Below are 15,849 nucleotides of genomic sequence, written 5' to 3'. Positions count from 1 at the left end.
TGGTTCAAGTTATTTAGAGGTTTGATAAATCTATTTATAATGTTATTTAGAGGGTTGATAAATCTAATTATAATGTTATTTAGAGGGTTCATAAATCTAATTATATTGTTATTTAGAGGTTTGATAAATCTATTTATAATGTTATTTAGAGGGTTGATAAATCTAATTATAATGTTATTTAGAGGGTTGATAAATCTAATTATAATGTTATTTAGAGGGTTGATAAATCTATTTATAATGTTATTTAGAGGGTTGATAAATCTAATTATAATGTTATTTAGAGGGTTGATAAATCTAATTATAATGTTATTTAGAGGGTTGATAAATCTAATTATAATGTTATTTAGAGGGTTGATAAATCTAATTATAATGTTATTTAGAGGGTTGATAAATATATTTATATTGTTATTTAGAGGGTTGATAAATCAAATTATAATGTTATTTAGAGGGTTGATAAATCTAATTATAATGTTATTTAGAGGGTTGATAAATCTAATTATAATGTTATTTAGAGGGTTGATAAATCTAATTATAATGTTATTTACGGGGTTGATAAATCTAATTATAATGTTATTTACAGGTTTGATCTAGTTAGTAGCAGGTGATTGGATCAGAAACATTAATTTCTCAATATTGTCAAATAGTTTAACTTTTATTATTCCATCTCTGTCGTGTGGAAATCTTTTTATTAATCTTTCACACACAATAAAAATTAAATGCCATATTTAATACTACTATCTACTGCCATGCTAAAGTAGGCTGGTCAAAATAGCAGATCTACAAGCTCACAAGGTGCCGCATCTTATTATGACAACTGTGAGCTTGTAGATCGGCTTGAAGATTGATTACTGTGAGCTTGTAGATCAGCTAGTTTGACTACTGTGAGTTTGTAGATCGGCTGTTTGTTATATCCCAAAGTTTTTGGACAAACTTTTAGCTTAATGACCTTGCAAAATAGGTTTGCAAGATTGGAAGTGTGCTTGCGTGCGTGCGTGCGTGCGTGCGTGCGTGCGTGCGTGCGTGCGTGCGTGTGTGCGTGCGTGCATGCATGTATATGTGTATGTTATGAGAGTGCCATAGTCCCATATTCAAAATGTACTTGAGTAAAAGTACAAAAGTATCAGCATCAAAAATCTACTTAGTACCAAAAGTAAAAGTACTCATTGTGCAGAATGTCTCATTTCACAAGTTCAAAATCTGTTAAAGATCATTTGAAAATAGCCAATCTACAAGCTCACTCACAATGCATCGCAACCCATTGTGAGCTTGTAGATCTGCTATTTTTATATGGCTGATATATATATATATATATATATATATATATATATTACGTGTGTGTGTGTGTGTGTGTGTGTGTGTGTGTGTGTGTGTGTGTGTGTGTGTGTGTGTGTGCACGCGTTGTAGATAAGCAGGCTCGTTTTGGTCTACAGGTAAACAGGCCTACACACACACACACACACACACACACACACACACACACACACACACACACACACACACACACACACACACACACAGCGAGAGAGAAAGAGGCTGGTCCCTGCATGGGAAGATTAAGGATTGCATGAACAGTAAACAGTGGTTCATAAGAATATCTATTTTTGTATGAAAACTTTCCATTACCTGAGCATGTCTCACATCACTGCAGAAAAACACCAGCTGATTACTTAAAACATGTTCACACAGACACCTATTTCAGAGCCAGGGCGTCCTTTCCACACGTCTAATCATGAAACACATGTTGGCCTTCTCAGACCGTCCTTGACTTTATTTAGTGTCCAGCTTGTAGATGAACTTTCCACTGGGCACAGTGACGTGTCCAACGTGTCTACGAGGAGGGAGAGTATAAAAGACCAGTGCTCCACAGTGTCTTCAGTATCTCCACTCTGCATCCAGAATGAACGCTGTTGGAGCTTTGTTGGTTCTGCTGTTCATGTGTCTCTCTGAGGTCCGAGCTCAGGGAGACTCAGGGGGGTCGGGCAGTGAGAGAGGCAACGGCGCAGAACCAGCCACCCTCTTACAACCCGACCTCTGGACCGAACTGGAGACACTGAGAGGCATGGTGCTCAACCTGGGAGCTACCGTCGTGTACATGAGAGCTGAGACCAGAGAAAGCTTGAGCAACGTGAAGGGAGAGGTCAAGGAGCAGAGAGGCATGGTTAACAACCTGGGAGCCACCGTGGTGGAACAGAGACAGAGCCTCCGCAACGTGGAGGGAGAGTTGGAGAAGCAGAGGGACTCAGTGAGTGATCTTCGGGTGGAGCTGGGCATCACCAAGTACGAGATGGAACAGATGGCCAAGGAGAATGCAGGTCAGGAATGGAATGCTTTTTCTGTGTGTGCAAAATGTGATTTATTATTTTTTGTTAAAGAAGTTAAAGTTAAAGGAGATAAGGGCTGATGTGTGTGGTTTTAAAATGTGTAACAGTTTCGCTGTGATTTCCTTCTCTTCAGAAATGGCTGCCAAACTGAGTGCCGGTGAGAAAGAGCTGGAAGACCTTCAGAGCAGGCTGAGCAGCAGTGAGACCAGTGTGGAGGCCTTGAAGAAGGACAGTCAAGGTAATCAGAACACCATGATGTTCAGTGGATGCAGGCAGGAGAGGAAAACAAAAACTTAATTTAATATAGTAATAATACATTTCAATTACTTCATGTGATGCTTGGAGAATAGAAAATGACTTTAGTTTGGCGTTAAATTATAAAAAGATATTGAGAATAGATGCTGTGGTGATAATGGCCCTGTTTCCCAACGGACACATGGTGTAAGAGGTATGGTGTAGCACATGCGCAGATGCCCTCTAGGCCGCACACAGAAGCCTGGGAACATAGACATTCCGTGCATATGATGTGCCACGCAATGGTAGCCCTCAGGTCTACCAGTAGGCTCTCTTTACTCTTAAAAAAATAAATAATTATATATATATATATATATATATATATATATATATATATATATATTAGGGGTGTGACGATACATTTTAACAGCGATACGATACATATCACGATACATGGTTGACGATACGATACATGGACGATATTGGTTCATTATGGCGATACGATGCAATATGATTCAGTGATTTGAAATCGATGCAGTAACTATTTAAAATACATTGACGTTTTTTAATTTAAGTAATTAATCCCCTCTTTCATTTTTCTTCTAAAAAATGCTAAATACCACACACAAAAATGTAGTATTGTTACAATTGATTAATTGCATAGCAAAGCGATTCTATACAGATTATTTCTATTGCAAAACGATACGATAAGATACAATGTCAATGTCGCTGTTTTCACTTTGATATACTAGATTTTTGTAATTGAAATAGATTTTTCGATGCAGTTACTATATCGTTACACCTATACATAAATATTATATATATATATATATATATACATAAATCTGATATATATATATTAGTGCTGTCAGGCGATTAAATTTTTTAATCGCGATTAATCGCATGATTTGTGTAGTTAATCGCGCGATTAATCGCAATTAATCGTTTTTTGCTTTAAATTCAATGATGAACTGAAAGAAAACGGTTTTCTTTCAGTTACCGATCGATACCGATGCAAACTGTGAGTTTGGTGTCCTTTTCTGACACAGTAAACCAGGGATACTCAAATAGCTGAACATGTGGGCCACATTATGAAAATGGCAAAATGACGTATGAAAAGACAAGTGCAATGTGCATTATTTTATGGCTTGCCCATTTTCTCTCTTTTGAATAATTCTGTGCAATTGGCACATTCAACACAAACAACTGTTTCCATAAAACTAACTAACATGGGCAAGCAGAATCATGAATAGGCCTATTTAATTTATACAAAAGGAGAAGAGAGAGAGCAATGTGTTTGTGGCTCAAACTTTGTCTAATATTGTTTTAGAGCAGTGGTTCTCAAACATTTCCATGCCAAGAGCAAAGGACCCCCAATATTTTTTCAATCTACAAAAATAATCCCAAAATCGCTTATAAACAGCAGATGTGGCAACACTGGCCAGAAACGACCAGTGTTGCTTCTTTTTGGCTTATTTTGTATAGACCTAGGTTGCTTGTTTCTGCCATAGAGTTATACTGGCAACACCTCTGGCACCTCTGTGCTGCTCGTCGACTCGTCTCTCTCTGTGTCAGTCCCAGCTCCGTGACTGGGAGATGGGACTGTGGATACTTGTCTGGATATAACTTTCTGTTACAGTTAAATCCATTTAAAAGTACCACACAACTGAAAAGTATCGCGACTGTGACCGCAAGTTAGAAACGTGTGTGGCTATAACGAGGCACAGCTGTTTACAATGCGATGCAACATTAACAGCGGGGGGTTTTGCTTTGGGTCTGGATGGATGAATTGCACGGGTTTCTTTTTGGACTGGAACGTACGACACGAGCAAAACTTTTGTGAAATGTAAATGGAAGGCTGCCTGTTACTCCACTTAAAATATCCTAACAGGCTAACAAGGGGTCTGGGAAGGGAGTGCATTGCAGGAACCAGTATTACTCAACATCCCGCCTGCCAATCGCTGTGATTTTTTTTGTTGCGTTAATGCGATAAATAAATTAGTGCCGTTAATAAGGTGTTGCGTTAACGCATTAATAACGCGTTAACTTTGACAGCATTAATATATATATATATATATATATATATATTTATTTATTTTTTGTAAAGAGAGTCTACTGTCAGCTGTCCAGCAGTCCAAATATTAATAAATAAATGTTCAGAATGGTAGACATGAGGCCTGAGGCCTACCATACCAGGCCTACTATTGTGTGGCACATCTATGCACGGAATGTCTATGTTCACAGGCTTCTGTGTGTGGCCTAGAGGGCATCTGAGCATGTGCTACACCATACCTCTTACACCATGTGTCCGTTGGGAAACCGGGCCAATAGCATTTACTAATCTCTATTACTAAATGTAATTTGTTGTAATGTTCTTCTCTTCAGAAATGGCTGCCAAACTGAGCGCCGCTGAGAAAGAGCGGGAAGACCTTCAGGCCAGACTGAGCAGCAGTGAGACCGAAGTCCAGGTTATAGAGACCAGACTGAATACCACTGATGACCAGGTCCAGGTTCTAGAGACCAGACTGGGTACCACTGATGACCAGGTCCAGGTTCTAGAGACCAGACTGGGTACCACTGATGACCAGGTCCAGGTTCTAGAGACCAGACTGGGTACCACTGATGACCAGGTCCAGGTTCTAGAGACCAGACTGAGCAGCAGTGATGACCAGGTCGAGGTTCTACAGACCAGACTGAGCAGCAGTGAGACCAGTGTGGAGGCCTTGAAGAAGGACAGTGAAGGTAATGATTAGAACAACATGATGTTCAGTGGATGCAGGTCAGGAGAGGACCGTGATGAAACAATGACTTACTTTAGTGTTCAACAGGAGAGGACCGTGATGAAACAATGACTTACTTTAGTGTTCAACAGGAGAGGACCGTGATGAAACAATGACTTACTTTAGTGTTCAACAGGAGAGGACAGTGATGAAACAATGACTTACTTTAGTGTTTAACAGGAGAGGACCGTGATGAAACAATGACTTACTTTAGTCTTCAACAGGAGAGGACAGTGATGAAACAATGACTTACTTTAGTGTTCAATTCATTTTAATGACTTCATTTGATGCTTGGGGAATAGTTATTTAGTTGTTCATGTTATTGATTGTATAGTTGATCTACTCAAATGAAACTACTGGTGTATTTATGGCTGATTTAATATGAATGTTGTTGATTTCAGCCCATCTTGCTCGGCTGTCCAGCGTAGAGAACAGGCTTGCTGACACTGACAACAAGGTGTCCAGCGTAGAGAACAGGCTCGCTGACACTGACAACAAGGTGCAGGAACTGTGGAGTAAGTACAGTATGTTTATAAATAAAAGTATTATGGGGCTTTAATATAGTAGGGCTGATAGTATCATTAATGCTTTAATAATATTATAAACAGTTATGTAATGTTCCTGTGTTCCAGGCAAACCACAGATTGCCTTCTCTGTTGGTTTGACTAATGCTGGATATGTTGGACCATTTGGTTCCTTAACCACTCTGGTCTATAAGAAGGTCTTCTCTAACATGGGCAACGCCTACAATCCATCCACAGGTAGGTGGTGATTAAACTCATGTTAAATAACTTAATAATTAGCTCTCACCAAATAATTACACAATTACATAATGCCACTGTCAGATGGAAACCTTGTATTTTATCGTATTTTTAATTGAAGGAATGTCACAGGAAGATAGATATCAGTAGTAAAAAGACCCCAACAAAAAGAAAACCAAACTCACAAGACAAACAAAAACCCACCCACCCAACCCCAACCCCTTAACCAAAAACCCACCCACCCAACCCCTTAACCAAAAACCCACCCACCCAACCCCTTAACCAAAAACCCATCCACCCGACCCCATAACCAAAAACCCACCCACCCAACCCCTTAACCAAAAACCCACCCACCCAACCCCATAACCAAAAACCCACCCAACCCCATAACCAAAAACCCACCCACCCAACCCCATAACCAAAAACCCACCCAAAAACCCACCCACCCAACCCCTTAACCAAAAACCCACCCACCCAACCCCTTAACCAAAAACCCATCCACCCAACCCCTTAACCAAAAACCCACCCACCCAACCCCATAACCAAAAACCCACCCACCCAACCCCATAACCAAAAACCCATTCTACAGCTGTGTGTGTGTGTGTGTGTGTGTGTGTGTGTGTGTGTGTGTGTGTGTGTGTGTGTGTGTGCGCGCACACGTGCGTGTGCACATGTGCATATTTGTGCATGCATGTGTGTTCTCTACATACGTAGGAATCTTCACATCTCCTGTGAAAGGACTGTATCACTTCAGGTTCACTGCAGCTCTCTATAATAGATCATCAGATCATGTGCTTATCACAATGTATAAAAATGGTCAGCAGCTCATGTACAACCATGGATACAACAACCATGGAGACATGGAATCCATTTCTAACGGAATGATCCTAGAGCTGGAGGAGGGAGACACCGTTGACATGAGACTACCTTCTGGGCGCACGCTCTTTGATAACTCAAGCAACTTCAGCACATGGAGTGGTGTTCTGGTCTATTCTATGTAACACTGATACTGGTACCATTACGTTATACTTTATAGAGTGTACATGTAACACTGATACTGGTACCATTACGTTATACTTTATAGTGTACATGTAACACTGATACCAGTACTTTATAGAGTCTACATGTAACAGTGATACCAGTACGTTATACTTTATAGAGTGTACATGTAACACTGATACCAGTACCAGTACTTTATACTTTATAGAGTGTACATGTAACACTGATACCAGTACCAGTACTTTATACTTTATAGAGTGTAACAGTGATACTGCAACTCAATCAGTGAATAAACACATATTCAAAAACACTATTGTCTGTTTATTGTATTGTTTACTATTATTATGTTTAACACTATAATAATTAATCTAGAATTCTAACGATGTGTTTATATGCAGTATATCATCACTGGTCAGGTGGAAACAAACTGTTAGTTTTCACTGTACCAAATTCATCCAATGGCATTATTATTTAGTCACAAAGCTCTTTGTTAATGCTTTTAATGTATTATTGTTGTTCTTTCAAAGATGGAAAACATCGCCGCTCGGGGAAAACTTGTAGATCTGCTATTTTAACTACTTTTGCACGCCATTGTCATAGAGCGTCGCAGTTCCGCCCACTACCAGGGACCAGGAAATTATTACCCGTTCATTTTCCTCATAGACATTTTCAGGGTTTTTTAACTTAAGCTGTATGAAATTCTTTCCATTAATATAGTGGTTGCAACTGTATTAATTGATGCCCCGATTGAGTCCTGTGGTGGGAGTTCTGCTCTGGTTTGTCAATGCACTGCTATAACGCACACTATAACGCACTGCTTACAGCGCAGGACAGTATCGCTGGCGACCATCCATGTTCAGCCACTCACATAAAGAAAAAACACTCCAATTTTTCTTCAGTTGTGAAACGCATTCTCTCACTCACTCACGCACACGCACGCACGCACAATCTTACAAAAACAGGGACAGATGTACCCACACTTGCAAACAAAGACACACACATGCACGCGCACGTACACACACACACACACACACACACACGTGCACACAGACGCGAGACCGCAAACACATCCACAGGGAAATGTGCTCAAACACGTAATGCAAATGTGCATGCACAAACAAATTGTGGACAACACTCACAACCTCTCTCTCTCACACACACACACACTACACACTACACACACACACACACACACACACACACACAAGCTCAAGCTGTCCTGAAACTATTATTTTTGCAGAGCTGCAGCTACAGTACTAGCACTGGCTGACAGTAATCTCAAAGTTACATAACCCATTTTGACCTGAGATCAGATTCTAAAAATGTCTTCTATATCCTGACAGTTTTCTGAAAAAGCTATGTTTCTATGCCAGTCGTTCTTCGATTTTTCAAAAATAGCAGACCTACAGTACAAGCTCGTAGCTTGTAGATCTGCTATTTTTCAATAGCTAAATCATAACATAATGCACCAAAGGGGGTTCCCGCCCCCAAAATGGGTTGACAGGGACATAACAATGGAGATTCAATTTGTAATTGTTGCAATGACCGAATCGAGTGAAACGGTCGACATTGTGTGGATGGAAATATAATAAGTCACTGAATGTTTTCTTTCTTTCGTAGTATGACGTATTGTGTGGGAAACCATGTCAAATCCTTTTGACTTTTTGATTTTCCATTCGGCATAGCTTGGCTTTTAGTGTGAGGCTCTAGCTAATGTGACATGGGCTTGTATAGCACAAGCTTGACATTTGACAACACAAACGTACGTCACAAATGACATTTCAACAAGAGCTTCTGTCAAAGTAATGTCATGGAGATAGTTAAGTGCATCTTCATCTTTGAAGGGCCTCTGAAAAACACGCTGAAATTGAATGACTCAGAGATATATTTTACTTTATTATTAAATATATTCATGAAATATAGCCACCTCTTTTTTTTTTTTTTTTTATATTTTTTTGCGGCTTACGCCTTTTATTGATTTTTGAAGGGACAGACAGTAGGCTGACAGGAAACGGGAGAGAGATGGGGGGATGACATGCAGTAAAGGCCGTGTCGGGTCCGGGAGTCGAACCCGCGGCACACTGCGACTGGATTACCAGTCCGGTGCCCAGACCGTTACGCTACGGCCTGGGCCTATAGCCACCTCTTTAATTCCAATGTGTCACACAGTACTTCTCCATCCTTTTCAAAACCATACATACATGATCAAGTGGTGAAGGAGAGATGTACAGTGGTGTTATATTTAGTTTATGTGTCACAACTCTGCCCTACAGAATTTGGAACCATGTTGTTGCAGTTGGTTGTTGCAGTTATAATGCACATGCACATGTTTGCTGCAAAACGCCTATATTTGCACCATACTACTAGTCTGATTATCAGACTGAGGTTTTATGAACCATACTACTAGTCTGATTATCAGACTGAGGTTTTATGAACCATACTACTAGTCTGATTATCAGACTGAGGTTTTATGAACCATACTACTAGTCTGATTATCAGACTGAGGTTTTATGAACCATACTACTAGTCTGATTATCAGACTGAGGTTTTATGAACCATACTACTAGTCTGATTATCAGACTGAGGTTTTATGAACCATACTACTAGTCTGATTATCAGACTGAGGTTTTATGAACCATACTACTAGTCTGATTATCAGACTGAGGTTTTATGAACCATACTACTAGTCTGATTATCAGACTGAGGTTTTATGAACCATACTACTAGTCTGATTATCAGACTGAGGTTTTATGAACCATACTCTGATTATCAGACTGAGGTTTTATGAACCATACTACTAGTCTGATTATCAGACTGAGGTTTTATGAACCATACTACTAGTCTGATTATCAGACTGAGGTTTTATGAAGTGTGCAGGATCTATATTAATGGTCAGGCTACCATAGCCTACTACAGCTACCGTACTACTAGTAGTGTTGTTGAAAAACGCCGGGACAACGCTCCACACGTCCCAAACTCTTCTCCCTTCTGGCTCCAAAACTGTGGAATGCACTTCCCATTGCAGTCAGAACTGCAGCATCACTCCCAATCTTCCGCCGTAGTCTGAAAACCCACCTTTTCAGACTCCATCATGGCCCATAGCACTTACCCTACCCCCTTAGATAGCATTTCTGTAGACTTAGATAGCATTTGATACAGACTTATAGCATGTTATGTAGATAGCACTATAATTGCATTGTATATAGTCATAGCACGCCATAGTACATATGTATAACATAGTAGTATATATATATAGTTTATATGTATAGTCTCATAATATAGATATTCCACTGTTACTTTCTTAGCTTACGCATGTTTCATGATAAATGCTTTTTTGTGATGTATTCCCATGCTTTTTGTTCTTGCTTAATGTAAGTCGCTCTGGATTAAGAGCGTCTGCTAAATGCCTAAATTGTAAATTGTAACACTTTCAGCACACTACTGTTGCACTACACTAGACTGTTTGTGTTGTGTATGGCTGGCATATTGGTCTTGTATGGTACATATAGAGGGAACGGTATAATAATTTTCAGCATCAGAAGAAATTAGTCCTCTTCAAACCGTGCATTTTGTCTAATATTACTGTATTATTATTACTCTAATACAGCCGTTAAACTGAATGTGATAAAATGCCTGGAAAAGAATCTAATTCAAATGTTTTCCCTGTCCGCAGGGTGTTGTGTTGTGCAGACTAATGCAGTACCTATTCCTGGTGCGTGTTTACTTTACTTCACTTGCAATTTCAACTTGAGGTTGGTGCAACGCTCTCGCTTACAGCAACTGACCTTTTGTGCTGAACGGCCAGGGTAGAAGCTATGTGTGTTGTGTGGGTTGATAATTACTCAACAAAGTTACAAACTTAACAAACTTTTAATGTGTGGATGTTTTCGCAAGAGGTTAAAGGTCCAACTGATAATAGATGATGGGCATTGGGAATACGGTTGTGAGGGATCAGGGTCATCTTGTTCTAATAGGTGATTATTATGGGAACATGGTTGTTTTGAAGGGTCAAACGGTCATTTTGTTCTAATAGGTCATGGCGTTTGGGACCATGCATGAGGATCAGCCAAAGGGCCATCTTCTACCGTAATAGGGTTTGGGCATACTGTATATTGCACCAGACTTGTATTGTCTCCACCAGGCCGAAGGCATGGGGAGAGAGTATGTTTTGCACTCCATCCGTTGCCAGCTAATCTCCGGCACCGTTGGCCCGATCCATGCCAAACTGTGCACACACACTCCCTGGATGCCAACGACGAACCTCTGCCCCAAATATTCCACAACGGCCTGTTATAGCGCCACCATGAGGCCGATTTTGGAAAAACACATTTCTGTAGATTACTCGTACACATTTTATCCATACATCACACAATTCGGTATACACTATCTCCATAGTCATGTGATCAACACAGATCTGCACCATTTCCCATCTGAAATGGGAAATTAATCTCCACTGAGCAAGCAGGCAGGCTCTCTATAGGATCAATTAGGTTAAAATTTTAATTGTATGGTAGGAATCGAGGTAGAACAGAGGCTTTAAATGTGGTAATCACTTTAGAGGAAACTCATTTGCACACTGACGATATGCTGAGGAGGATGGATAGGTCAGTCCTTCCAATTTAGTTCCAAATCAAGAGGGAAGCCTCATTAGGGAAATAATTCAGTTTTCCAACCTTTTTTGTCCCAGGGCACACTTTTCATAGCCTAAAAATCTCGGGGCACACCTAGATATACGGTGTATAAGCCTATATACACATACATATGTGTACTGTATGTGTGTGTGTAAGAGCCATGAAATGGTTTGGTTATGTTGACTATACATTCGGAATTTCGGTCAATGAAATGAGTAGGCTGTCACTGGTGTTGATGTGGATGATTGACGGGCATAGGGGCGGACCCAAGGTTACCTTTAACATCACCTGTTCACCTGCTGTGGACACAGAGAGAGAGGGGGTGTGTGGGACGCCATACCTTTTGTTGACCGCTTTATTTCATCTACTTTATTTACTTTGTAGCTGTGGTCATTTTTGCTTTACGTTTGAGCACCATTATGAGTTATCTACATTGCTTTAATAAAACCCTTAAAACGCATCATTTGGATCCAGCGAATTCCTTTTGTTTGCGGCGGAGCGCGTCTGACACCATGGCCCATCCCATCGCCTCTCAGCGACTTTAAGTTTATTTTTCATGTCGCTATCACAGTGTGTATGTATATATATAAACTTCTTTGATACCAAACCCATTATACTTTTGATTTAATCTTCCCGGAGTAAAACTTATTTGATACTCAACCCAATATACTTTTAAAAACACACATGACAGCACTCGCCAAATAACTTTAAAGAGAAAGAAAAGGACAAGAGACAGTGCCTCAGTTTCACCAATTTATTTTTGAAAGCTTATATACAAAATATAGCACACACATTACTATTGCCAATGCAAAGTAATACTTTTAAATTAAAAAAAGAGTTGCAAAAACAAAATCTTTGGCCACAATACAATGGTCTTAAGTAGGCTACTTCTGTACAAAAATAAATCAAAAGAATATTTGATAAAAATACGTTTTTTTTATGGTTGTATTTACAGGCAGTTGTTTGCAAAACAGGTAAATCTCTGAAGTCACCATCTGTGTCACAATCAATGAATCTCACGTTTGCCAACAGCTGTGCGTGTCCACTTATATCTGTTGATTCATCCACCAAATTTTACACAAATGTGGCACATTTGCTAATTCCTTTGCAGCATCTGGTCCCACCAAGCCCACACCCTCCGCGAGTTTGAATGAAGTGGCTATTACTGTTTCTGTATGTGGCATTTTTAACTTTGCCAACATCTCTGCGATTTGGTAGCTTAATTCCAAACCTTTGTCAGAAGTATTATTAGTGGTACTACTGCGTATCAAGAGACTTGCCTGCTTTGCTGTCTTTCTCCTTTTTTTCTTTCAAACTCACGAAAATGTTTTTGTCCTTTGGCGCTGTTTGCAAACTTGAATCCACAAACGATGCACAGCGTTATCTGGTTAGTTGCGAACGCAGTGAGCCACTTACTATGACAGCAAGGGCTGAATGTCTGTGTGTCTGTCTGTCTGTGTGTGTGTCTGTCCCGCTGTTACACCACCCGCCCGCCACCAGAGGGCGCAGCTGTAGCACACACACACACACACACAGGGCGCAGCTGTAACACACACACACACACACACACACACACACACACTCACAACCACACACACACGAGCTGCGTTCGCTTCCCGCGTTTGCGCGTCTTACTTGTTGTATCCCCAGTAAACGTGAAGCCAAACTTCATCTAGTCATCACGGTAAAGTCTGGCACGTGGCTTTCTTTGTAGGCGTTGCGTTGGTAGTAGTGGCCGTTGTTGTTGTTCCCCCCGGCAGTGAGGAGCCGCTGGCTGTGCCGTCGTCAGATGCAGGTGACCCGGCGGCACTGTGTGTGCTGCTGTCGGGTTCTGGTGGTGTCTTTCTGGAGGGAGCTAAATGTAGCGTCTTCTGGATGCATCTCTTTAGCATTAACATTTCAATGGCCGAAGGTCGTTAGAGTCTATTGTTCCGTCGTTGTTGTTATCGCACGTCTAATGGTTAGACGTGTGACAACAACAACGACGCAACAATAGGAAGCCTGCAGCCCAGTAGCTATAATATTGCTTTCGGGGGAGGGTTAGTGTTACTTTCTGTCAAATCAGACGGCACACCTGGACATATCAAACGACACACTAAAGTGCCGCGGCACACAGGTTGGGAATCACTGGTGAATTCGACGGACTCAACACCGGGCACAGCACTCCCTGTGGTGGTGTAGAACGCATGTGTTGAATTTGAAGTCGGTGGGGCGAACGGTTCTCGGTTCATATACGTACTAGACATGTGAATCTCGTCTCATCTCACGATTAGATACGCATTTCGATGCACTGCCAGCGATATGATACTTTAGCGATACATGAAATCTCCTGGCGATACGATTCGGGAAGCACCCTATGATCCGACGGACCATTGCTCCGAAAGAGCATTGGTCCGAGGTGCGCTGGGGGTCGGGAGAGGGTTGGGGTTAGGTTTAGGTGTCTGCCCCGGGGGAGGTTAGGGTTAGGACCTTGTCGGACCTTGTCGATCGGACCAATGGACCGTCGGCATATTGACGCAGACCCATACGATTCACCCCTCTACCGATACGATGCGATTTGATGGCGATTCATCACAATAGAAAGGATTTATATTAAAGCTCTATTAATTTCCCAAAACATGTAAAAATGCATTACATTTAAATTCAAAGCAATTTATTGTTTTACTGTAGGTTAGTATTATAGCTCTGCATCTCAAACAACCCAACTTATAGAATTCTGTAAGTAAACAAAGGGTCTGCTCTCTGCAGGTTATTGTGGAATTGTTAGATTACTAATAATCATAGGCTATAGTATAATTATTATATCTCAAAGGTCAATTTGAGGTTTTGAGTATAGAGGGTTCAAGAGATTAAAATGTAATAGCCTATCGTTCATCAATTAATGTTACCAACATATAAATAGAAAAGAAACAAATAAACAAAACAAAAATTACAGGTCACACTCGTAGTGCTGTCAAACAAGTCTATGTCTAGTTTTCTGCAACACAGTTTTATAATATAATTGCCTATGTATAGTGGGGTTCCCTGCTTGATCTCTCACTCTCAGCTAAGTGGTCCTTGGCTTGACCTGAAAAACATCGAAGACCCCTGGCCTGCATGTATTATTAACGTTTTAAATACATAGCAGATGTACAAGCTCACAACGCGTCTCATCCACGCCCCACTGTGAGCTTGTGGATCTGCAAATTTAGGCGTGCGACACCGTCTTGCTGCAGAATATAAATGAGGCTTCTATCCCAGAGAACAGCAGGGGAAAGCTGGACAGTGGAAAGTTGTGAAACGGTTGTAAACGACTTTAAACGCAAGCAGTACACCCAGCTGTGGCGTTGTTGTTGTCTCCACCAGGCCGAAGGCATGGGGGGAGAGTATGTTTTGCACTCCGTCCGTCCGTCCGTCCGTCCGTGTGTCCGTCCGTGTGTCCGTGAGCAGCTAATCTCGGCCACCATTAACCCGGTCGATGCCACATTTTGCACACACACTCCCTGGATGCCAACGATGAACCTCTGCCCCAAACTTTCCAGAACGGCCTGTTATAGCGCCACCAGGAGGCCGCTTTGTGCAAAACAAGTCTTTGCACAGTACACCTACAGATTTTGTCCAAACATCACGCAAATTGGTACACAGTCTCTCTAAAGCCATTCAACGAAACCAGTCTTTCAGATTTCTCAGACTCCATCCTGATTGGTTAAGATTGGCTTCCAAAGTTCACAGGAGTGCTCAGTTTCAAACAAAATGCTGCAAATCATGAACACATCGCGTGATTTCCGTGAAATTGTGCACCCACATTCCCACTAGGCCGAGGACGAAATGCCACATGAACAATTTCAACTCAGCCTCAAGGTGGCGCTATAACTGGCCGAAAAGTGTTTTCACCTCTAACTGCACGGATCTGTGGATAACTTTGTATGCCAACTCCCTAGAGGCCAAGGAAAAACCTTTGCCTGGAATTCTTCACATCTGCTCATCCTGGTGGAGACCTGTGCCCAGAAGGGCACTTTTTCTAGTTGTTGTTGTACACGTGTGTTCAGACTGCAGAAGCTTTCTTTAATTACAAATTGATCGCGACGCAGATTCACGTCAGAGAATCAGCAAGAACAGCTGTGGAGTCATTATACCAGCACGC

Source organism: Protomyctophum parallelum (assembly GCF_964188405.1).
Source record: "Protomyctophum parallelum genome assembly, chromosome: 14".
Taxonomy (NCBI): Eukaryota; Metazoa; Chordata; class Actinopteri; order Myctophiformes; family Myctophidae; genus Protomyctophum; species Protomyctophum parallelum.
The sequence above is the reverse complement of the archived record's forward strand: the minus strand, read 5'-3'. Positions refer to the sequence as shown.